Raw genomic sequence first — 10,681 nt, 5'->3', positions numbered from 1 at the left:
TATATATATATATATATATATATATATATATATATAGGGTCGCGCTATTCATCACCCTGGTTGAGGAATAGTTATTCTTCACCCCCTCTATTTTACCATCAATGCACCGTAATTTTACGTTCCGTAAGTTTTGTCTTATTTCCGACGTAAAAAGAAACCGTAAGAAAATATATAATCGCCATAAAAAATATTTTATGTTACGTAAAATTACAAACGTAAAAACATAGTCTAAAATATACATAAACTGCAAATTTTCTTGTCTTATGACCTATTTTTTTATTTTTTTATGTCAAATTTTACATAGTGAATCAATAGGAATGTAACTATTTGAATTCTAAACATAATTTAATTATGAAATGATCGTAAGATTACCTCGGGTGAAGAATAACTTATTCTGCACCCTAGATGATGAATAGTAACACTATATATGTGTATATATATATGTATATATGTATAGGGAAAAGCATAGCTATTGTGTTTCTCACCAGAGGTGGCAATCAGGGACACACGTTTTTGTTGGGATCTGGTCCATCTACTTTTCCACTTTTCATTTCTTTCATTTTATGTGATTGATACTTATTTCCTCATATAGACGGAACAGAACCAAGGTCCCCTCTTCATAGCCAGTAGACTCAGTGGGTAGGGTGCCAAACTTGCAGCGGTGCAGACCTCGGCCCGGGCAAGACGGTTCCTAGCCCTCGAAAGGTTCCAAAATGCTGAAACTGCATATCGCATGAAAGGTTCATGAGTTTTATTTAGTAATGACAGTCATTCACCTGGTACATGGCTCCATAAACACAGCAATGCCAAACACCGTATTTTTATGTGTTAACCTGAGGCCTGAGCATTAAGAAAAGGACATTACAACATATATAATATCACCATCCTTTTTTGTAATGCAACGCTTGCAGTTTCTAACATGAAGTCATGCATACTAGGAACATCAAAGGGTTATGAACGCACTAACCCCATCATCATATTATTTGGTGCATCAATTGATCGTCTCCCGCCACTTATTAATGACTGATGAGTGTAAGGTCCATGCAAATATCACAGTGTGCTTAGCTGCTTACAAAAAATGAGTGTAAATTAACTACTTAATGATGAAAAATAAGGTCCATTTTGCACGGACGGATGCATAGTGTGACCCATTCCTGACAACATCTCGGAAGCGTAGAGAATGACATGCACATCGAGACAATATCTCTGATCCACGTCCGGGTTTTCATGGAACGCCAGGTCACGCGCAAGCTGTTCGCCCCAGCATGTTCTCTCGTGACAGAAGGACACACTAGCTAGCACGCATCTTTCCAAAATTAGGTATCAAACATGCATGGTTTCAGAGAGCAACGTACAGAGCCTTGCATCAGATCCGTCACAGTAAAACTCGCTAGTCAAAGGTCACATGCGAGTTATCTGGAAGCGTTGAAACCTTTGTCTCGGGCCGCATTGATATATATTGGGCATAGGCCTTGGCGTACAAGTTTAGGAGAGATTGGTCTGGAAGATCGTTACAGGAGACAGATGAGAATTGCTACGGGAGAGAGAAGAGGAAATAAAATAGGATTACATGTTTAAACACAAGTGCTATCTCTATTCAGCTATTCTAACACTCCCCCTCAATCTGAACCTCAAGGAGCTTTGCCAAGGTTAAGATTGTATGTGAATTTTTCCAATCCTCTCATAGTAAGCGGTTTTGTAAACCCATCTGCGAGCTGATCTCCTGTGGGAATGAACTTGATCTCAAGTAGCTTCCGAGCCACCCTTTCTCTGACAAAATGAAAGTCGACCTCAATGTGTTTTGTTCGTGCATGAAAAACGGGATTGGCTGAGAGATATGTTGCGCCAATGTTATCACACCACAATCTCGTAGCCTGAGGAGCTTTAATATCAAGCTCATAAAGAAGTGTCTGAATCCACATTACTTCAGTTATAGCATTAGCCAAGGCTTTATATTCAGCCTCTGTACTTGACCTTGAAACAATGGCCTGTTTTCTTGCGCTCCATGACACAAGATTGGATCCCAAGAATACAGCAAAACCACCTATAGATCTTCTATCATCAGCACATCCTGCCCGGTCTGCATCTGAATAAGCAGTTACAAGAAGAAAGGGGGACTTGGTAATCTGAAGTCCAAGACCTCCTGAGTACTTAAGATACCTTAGAATTCTCGTAACTGCAGTCCAATGACTAGTTCTAGGTGCATGCAAATATTGGCATACCTTGTTCACTGAGTAGGAAATATCAGGACGTGTAAGAGTTAAATATTGCAAGGCACCTACAACACTTCTATAGTTTGTTGCATCTGCTGGTGAAAGAGCATCTCCACTTTCTACTGTGAGTATTTCTGAGGTAGAAATTGGTGTACTAACTGGCTTGCAATTCTCCAAACCCACTCTTCTGAGAATATCAGTGGTGTATTTTTCCTGTGAGAGAAGTATGCCATCTTTAATTTTCTTTACTTCTATTCCAAGGAAATAATGGAGATCACCCAAATCTTTGAGAGCAAACTCCAACTTTAAATCCTTAAGCAAGCAGGTAGTAGCTTCTGCACTTGAACTAGCAACAATTATATCATCAACATAGACAAGCACAAAGATAGTAACACTACCTTTCCTAAAGAAGAACAATGATGTATCTGCCTTGGATGGTATGAACCCAAGGTGTTGTAACTGCATGCTCAACCTGGAATACCAAGCCCTTGGTGCTTGTTTCAGACCATATAATGCTTTATCCAACTTACAGACATACTGTGGTGTGCTGTGATCCTCATAACCTGGTGGTTGCCTCATGAACACTTCTTCCTCAAAAACACCATGAAGAAACGCGTTTTGAACATCTAGCTGTCTTAAACTCCAACCTCTGGAAATAGCAATAGACAAGACAAGTCGAATAGTGGCAGACTTAACAACAGGACTAAAGGTATCTTCATAATCAATTCCAAACATTTGTTTAAATCCTTTAGCAACTAATTTGGCCTTATACATGTCCATGCTTCCATCAGACTTTCTTTTTATCTTGTACACCCACTTACAATCAATAATATTGTCTCCATATTTTGGTGGTACCAAGTGCCAAGTTTTGTTTTTCATAAGTGCATTATATTCACTATCCATAGCTTCTTTCCAATCCTTATTAGCAAGGGCATCATGCAAATGAATTGGTTCACCAGTGGTGGTAAGAAACACACGTTTGATTTTGTCATACCTAATTGTACCATCATTGTACTGTTTTTCCTTCACAATACCTAATCGTGCCCTTGTTTGCCGACGAGGGGGCGTAGAATGCATAGGAACAGCCGTTGTAGATGGTGGTACAGAAGATCCTGGTGAAGCCTCATCTGCCACAGAAAATCCCGCCGGCTCCCGATCCGATGCAGGAAACGAATCGGCCAATTCCTGATCCGAGGCGGATCCTGGCGCGGATCCTAGCGACTGGTCGGCCGCTGAGAGGGCCCGTGCTGAGGTGGGACCAGCCACGCGCCCGCGGTCGGCCACTGCTGAGGCATGTGGCGACGTGGCAGTAGGGGACTCGCCCTCTCCGCACATGCGCTGGCGTGCGATACGAAGCGAGGAGGCATGGCGTGAGGCGATACGGCGAGGCCAGTGGGCTCCACCCTGGCAGCGCGGTCGGCCACAGGCCCACGCGAGTCCAGGCCCACGGGCGAATCAGCCTGGGATCGTGCACCGACAGCAGCAGCAGCAGGCTGAGCGCGTGGATCCGCCTGGGATCGCATGCTGTCAGCCGGATCAGCAGCGTATTCCGTGCCTGTTTTGTCTGTTTCTTCACACATAAAATGACAATTCAAATTAGCACAAATATCACCTGAATCAGAATTTCCTTGGGATTTTTGCACATGATCAGCCTTAGTTAATTCACCCCCGTGATCACAAGGTGCAGAAAGATCACGAAGAAGTGCTATTTCAGCACAAAGTAAGGCTCCAGCATTTGGATGTAGTTTGGCAAAAGGAAAAAGGGTCTCATCCAAAACAACATCCCGTGAAATATAGATGCTTCCAGTGGATATTTCAAGACATTTATACCCTTTATGGAGGTTGCTATAACCAAGAAAAACACACTGAGTGGATCGAAATTCAAGCTTGTGATGATTGTATGGACGCAAATTGGGGTAGCAAGCACACCCAAAATTTTTGAGGTAGTTGTAGTCAGGTTTTTGATGATACAAACGTTCTAATGGAGTGGAATTGCCAATGACTTTGCTGGGAAGCCTATTGATGAGATAAGTGGCAGTGATGAAAGCTTCATCCCAATATTTGAGAGGCATAGATGCATGAGCTAAGAGAGAAAGGCCAACTTCAACTATGTGGCGATGTTTGCGTTCAGCAGAGCCATTCTGCTGGTGGGCATGAGGACATGACACATGATGCTCAATTCCAATGCTATGGAAGAAAGAGTTGAGTTTCTCATACTCCCCTCCCCAGTCACTTTGGACTGACAAAATCTTTCAAGCAAATTGTCGTTCAACGAGTTTTTGAAACTCTTGGAAGATAGAAAAAACTTCAGATTTATATTTAAGCAAATAAATCCAAGTAAACTTGATGTAATCATCAATGAAACTGACATAATATTTTTTTCGTCCAAAGGAATCACGGGCATGGCCCCAAACATCACTAAAAATAAGCTCTAAAGGAGCATGAGAAACACTATAAGACTTAGGATAGGGAAGCTGATGACTCTTGGCACATTGGCAAGCTTCACAAATAGACTCACTAATGGAACTATGTGATAAAGGAAGATTATCTTTATTGACTACTTGTTTCACAATGACCGAGGATGGATGTCCTAATCATTGATGCCATCTTTCCAGAGGGTTTGATGGCGGAGTAGACTTGACGACGTCGGCGACTAAGTGCTTCGGATGTGATGGGGTAGAGACGCCCAATGCATCTACCGTGATGGAGAAGTTCCCTCATTGCCCGATCCTTAATGAAAAAATAATGAGGGTGAGTTTCAAAGAAGACATTATTATTGGTGGCTAAACGAGACATGGATGCAAGATTTTTGTCAGCTTGTGGAACATGAAGGACATCCTTAAGAACTAGATCACGTTTAAGGTTAGGGGAATTAATGGAGGCTTGACCAATGTGGCAAATATCCATACCTCCTCCGCTTGCGGTGTGGATCTGATCAGCGCCATGGTACCTCTCGCGAAGAGCTAGTTGCTCGAGTTCATTGGTAACATGGTCGGTGGCGCCAGAATCAACATACCAGACGCCGTCGCCTCCATGTTCACGCATGGCAGCAGCAACATGACGGGCATCAGGGACGAAGTTCTCGTCGAAGTGATGCCAGCAATCCATAACCTCATGGCCAGACTTCTTGCAGAGCTGGCAGTGCGGGCGAGGACGGGCGGCAGGGGGCGGCGGCCATTGTTGGAGTTGAGGCCGCCGCCGTTGGTGAAGTTGTCACCGTTGTTATTGGTGTAGCCGCCCCCGTTGTTGTAGCCATAGGTGCCACCAGAGCGAGCGTTGTCGCCCTGGGGAGCACCGCGTCTGCGGCCACCGCCACGACTCTGCCCCTAGTGACCGCGGCCACGGGACACGGAGTTGGCAGATGACTGCCGAAGATCGCCACCATGGAGGAGGGTGAGGCGGGCATCAAAACTTAGAAGCTGATTGTACAACTCCTGGACGGTGATGGGTTCCACACGAGCGGCGAGTGCAGAAACCACCGGGTTGTACTCCATGTCCAAACCAGCGAGGATCTTGGAGACGATTTCCGAATCGGAGAGGGCCGCGGCAGTACACGCGACTTCATCAGTAAGGCTCTTGATCCTGCCAAGATAGTCAGTGCTACCTCTTGAGCTTGCGTTGGATTTCCCCGAAGAGGAAAGTGTTGAGGCATATCTCTCTCGATGTAGTTTTGGTGATTGATGACAACATGTTTGCGGACTAATCATGTGCTTTGAGTAGTTCACAGATTCATCCTTGGCACGAGACGTTTTCTTCCCTTCGGAGTGTCATTCAAGATGGTGTAGCTCTTTCGTTTCTCTTTCGGTGGACTAGTTGCGTAGAGGGCACCGTACTATCAAGAGGGGGTCCGCTGGGGTATTGCTTGAGTGGAATCAACACGTACACATCAGCTTCTCAACCTCAGAGCTCCTCCACTTTGTTGGAGAGATCTCTTCTCTTTTTGTGTCCTGTCTGGGTTCCAGCGGTAGTACCGTGCAACCCAGCGGTAGTACCATTGAGGATTCACAAGCGGCAGTACCGCTCCGCAGCGGTAGTACCGCCGGTGACTCCACAGCAGTACTACCGCTGGCCTGCTTGGCACCACCGCCTCGTCCTCAGCCTCGATGGAGAGATCTTGTCTCTCTTGTCTGTGTCCCAGCGGTAGTACCGCACTACCCAGCGGTAGTACCGCCGAAGGGTCACAAGCGGCAGTACCGCTCTGCAGCGGTAGTACCGCCGGTGACCCCGCAGCTGTACTACCGCTGGGTTGTCTGGCTCCCACCGCCTCGACTCGAGGGCTCTTTTTCTCGTGTCGGGTTTTTCGGCACTAGTTGCGGCAGTAGAGGCGGTAGTACTGTTTCAGAGCGGTAGTACCGCCCTTACCGCCGCGGTAGTACCGCGCTGGGTCCAGATCCCTGCTGCTCTCCTCTGCGCGGCCGTACCACTGGCTGGAGCGGCAGTACCGTTGGCTCAGTGGTAGTACCCCCCCCCCCTTAGCGGTACTACCGCCCTGTGCGGGGCTGGTTGGTGGGGCAACGGTTGGATTGTTGCCCCCACTATAAAAGGGGATCCCCTTCTTCCCCGTTGACTTACCTCTTCCCCCTCAAGCTCCATTAATGCTCCAAGCTCCATTTTCGCCCGATCTATCTCTCTAGCCAATCAAACTTGTTGATTTGCTCGGGAGTGGTTGAGAAGGCCCCGATCTACACTTCCACCAAGGGATTTTTGATTCCTCCACTCATCCCTAGCGAATCTTGTTACTCTTGGGTGTTTGAGCACCCTAGACGGTTGAGGTCACCATGGAGCCATAGTCCATTGTGGTGAAGCTTTGTGGTATTGTTGGGAGCCTCTGATTAAGTTGTGGAGATTGCCCCAACCTTGTTTGTAAAGGTCCGGTTGCCGCCTTCAAGGGCACCAATAGTGGAATCACGGCATCTCGCATTGTGTGAGGGCGTGAGGAGAATACGGTGGCCCTAGTGGCTTCTTGGGGAGCATTGTGCCTCCACACCGCTCTAACGGAGACATACTTCCCCTCAAAAGGAAGGAACTTCGATAACACATCCTCGTCTTCACCGGATCCACTCTTGGTTATCTCTTACCTTTACTTGTGCAAGCTCTTTAGTGTTACTTCTCTTGCTTGTTTGTTTGTTTGTTGTTATTGCATCATATAGGTTGCTCACCTAGTTGCACATCTAGACAACCTACTTTGATGCAAATTTTAATTTGGTAAAGGAAAGTTAAAAATTGTTAGTTGCCTATTCACCCCCCCCCCTCTAGTCAATCATATCGATCTTTTCAGAAAGGATGATGCAGCAGAGTAGCGTAAGTATTTCCCTCAGTTTTTGAGAACCAAGGTATCAATCCAGTAGGAGGCCACGCTCAAGTCCCTCGTACCTGCACAAAACGACAGCTACTCGCAACCAACGCGATTAGGGGTTGTCAATCCCTTCACGGTCACTTACGAGAGTGAGATCTGATAGATATAATATTTTTGGTATTTTTGGTATAGAGATGCAAAGTGAAAAGTAAAAGGCAAAGTAAAAAGCAAAGCAAGATTAAAGTGATGGAGATTGATATGATGAGAATAGACCCGGGGGCCATAGGTTTCACTAGTGGCTTCTCTCAAGAGCATAAGTATTCTACGGTGGGTGAACAAATTACTGTTGAGCAATTAACAGAATTGAGCATAGTTATGAGAATATCTAGGCATGATCATGTATATAGGCATCATGTCCGTGACAAGTAGATCGAAACGATTCTGCATCTACTACTATTACTCCACTCATCGACCGCTATCCAGCATGCATCTAGAGTATTAAGTTAAAAATAGAGTAACGCCTTAAGCAAGATGACATGATGTAGAGAGATAAATTCATGCAATATGAAATAAACCCCATCTTGTTATCCTCGATGGCAACGATGCAATACGTGCCTTGCTGCCCCTTCTGTCACTGGGAAAGGACACCGCAAGATCGAACCCAAAGCTAAGCACTTCTCCCATGGCAAGAACTACCAATCTAGTTGGCCAAACCAAATGGATAATTAGAAGAGACTTGCAAAGATAACCAATCATACATAAAAGAATTCAGAGAAGATTCAAATATTATTCATAGATAGACTTGATCATAAACCCACAATTCATCGGTCTCAACAAACACACCGCAAAAAGAAGAAGATTACATCGAATAGATCTCCACAAGAGAGGGGGAGAACTTTGTATTGAGATCCAAAAAGAAGAAGAAGCCATCTAGCTAATAACTATGGACCCGAAGGTCTGAGGTAAACTACTCACACTTCATCGGAGAGGCTATGATGATGTAGAAGCCCTTCGTGATGACGGCCCTCTCCGGCGAAGCTCCGGAACAGGCCCCAAGATGGGATCTTATGGATACAGAAAGTTGCGGCGGTGGAATTAGGTTTTTGGCTCCGTATCTGTTCGTTTGGGGGTACGTAGGTATATATAGGAGGAAGAAGTACGTCGGTGGAGCTTCGGTGGGCCCATGAGGGTGGGGGCGCCTGGGGGTATAGGGCGCGCCCCCCTACCTCGTGCCCACCTCGAAGCTTCCTTGGCGTAGGGTCCAAGTCTCCTGGGTCATATTCGGGAAGAAAATCACATTCCAGAAAGGTTTATTCCGTTTGGACTCCGTTTGATATTCCGTTTCTTCGAAACACTGAAATAGGCAAAAAAACAGCAATTCTGGGCTGGGCCTCCGGTTAATAGGTTAGTCCCAAAAATAATATAAAATTGGAAAATAAAGCCCAATATAGTCCAAAATAGTAGATAATATAGCATGGAGCAATCAAAAATTATAGATACGTTGGAGACGTATCAGTCAGCCATGGTCATGTTACCTTTTTTGATATTGGTGAGCTCGATGCGGGTGTTAATGGCCTGGGCTTGACTCTGGGCAGCGAACATAGCATGGATGGCGCTCCAAACTTCGGCCGGCGTCTGTAGCGTCGCGACCTGAGCAAGGATATCAAGAGAAAGAGATCCCATCAAATACCCTTGAAGTTGTTGTTGTTGTGCATACCAGAGGGATCGGGCGTAGTTGACGACTTGTTCTTCCTTGCCGTCCTTGGTAACGGTGAGGTTGGCCGGCGGTGTCAGGCTCGTCCCGTCGAGGTGGTGTTCCATCTGAGCGCCTTTGATCTGAGGCAACACAATGGCCTTCCATAGAAGGAAGTTTCCCCTCGTAAGCTTCTCCTGTGTTGGCGATCCGAGAGACCCCGCGGTGGTGGTGGAGGAGGACGGCGCGAAGACGGAAGATGACGAGGTGATGAGCGCGCCAGCGGTGATGGACAACGATGCGGCAGCGGTGGTCGACATGCTCTCGGTCGAAGGAGGAAGATTGGTATAGTTTTAGGAGGTAGCTAGATGTGATCTATGATCTTTGAGGAAGAGGCTCTGACTACCATGTAAAATACGTTGTAAGCGTTGAACTCTTTGTCTCGGGCCGCATTGATATATATTGGGCATAAGCCTTGGCGTACAAGTTTAGGAGAGATCGATCTGGAATATCGTTACAGGAGACAGATGAGAATTGCTACGGGAGAGAGAAGAGGAGATAGAATAGGATTACATGTTTAAACACAAGTCCTATCTCTATTCAGCTATTCTAACAAAGATATATTGCGTTCGCACACGAACACGTCACCGTGTACCTCCAACACAGAGGGTGATGCACCGCAGCTCACGTCAAAGGAGACCCGACCGGAAGCGCGGTACGCAGGCAATCCGGCGGGCGCTTTTCAAGACCCGAAACCCCGCATGTCCGGGAGGGACCCCGTCTGGACACGCGGCGGCTATGGGCTGCCCTAGGTCGACCTGATCGCCCCTAGGGCCTCGAGGTTCGCCGCCCTGCAAAGCAGAAGAACAGACGAAGAACGAGGAAGAAGAAGAACTAGGGTTAAGGAGAAAAGATAAAAGATAAAAAGTGGTAGATGAATTGATCGATTGTGTGTTGTTCAATCGGCGGTCACCCCTTAGATATATAAGAGGCGGCTGGACTTCCCATGCAAGGAAAAGGCTTAGATTCACGTCCAGAACCCTAGTCAAATTCGGATTGGTTTTATCTGAACTTCCCAAAACTGTTCGGTTTAAACTGGCTGCACCTTGCGGGTCCTTTTTGTGATGGTAAACGATCTCGGATGAAAACGAGCCCAAAAGCAATCTTGACCGTTTCGACAAGACGAACAACTTTCATGTTGAACGTTTTTCGATTTGTGGCCATATTCTGGGCCAAAACGGTCACGCAGAACACCTGTTCGCTCGCGCTACCCATCAGACCTATGTCTGGTGGGGCGCGCCACATCTCGCTTCGTGACAGGGCTGCACTTCGATAACTCTAACTTTTGCATACAAACTCGGATTGGGACGATTTTTATATAAAAATCGACCGTTTCGACGAGACGAAGACAATTTGTGTTGATCATTTTTCCATATGAGGACATCTTAATTGGGTTTCAAGCCATTCTTTAATCTGGTG

General features: G+C 46.2%; 1 pseudogene; it reads right to left on the bottom strand.

Annotated features, from left to right (window-relative positions):
• Positions 1-5,616: 5,616 nt before the first annotated feature.
• Positions 5,617-5,755, bottom strand: LOC147972432 (small nucleolar RNA Z247; annotated as a pseudogene).
• Positions 5,756-10,681: the final 4,926 nt, after the last annotated feature.

The sequence above is a fragment of the Triticum urartu genome, chromosome 5A (assembly GCF_056163025.1).
Source record: "Triticum urartu cultivar PI428250 chromosome 5A, HENAU_Tu73, whole genome shotgun sequence".
Taxonomy (NCBI): Eukaryota; Viridiplantae; Streptophyta; class Magnoliopsida; order Poales; family Poaceae; genus Triticum; species Triticum urartu.
This window is presented reverse-complemented; position numbering and strand designations above follow the sequence as displayed.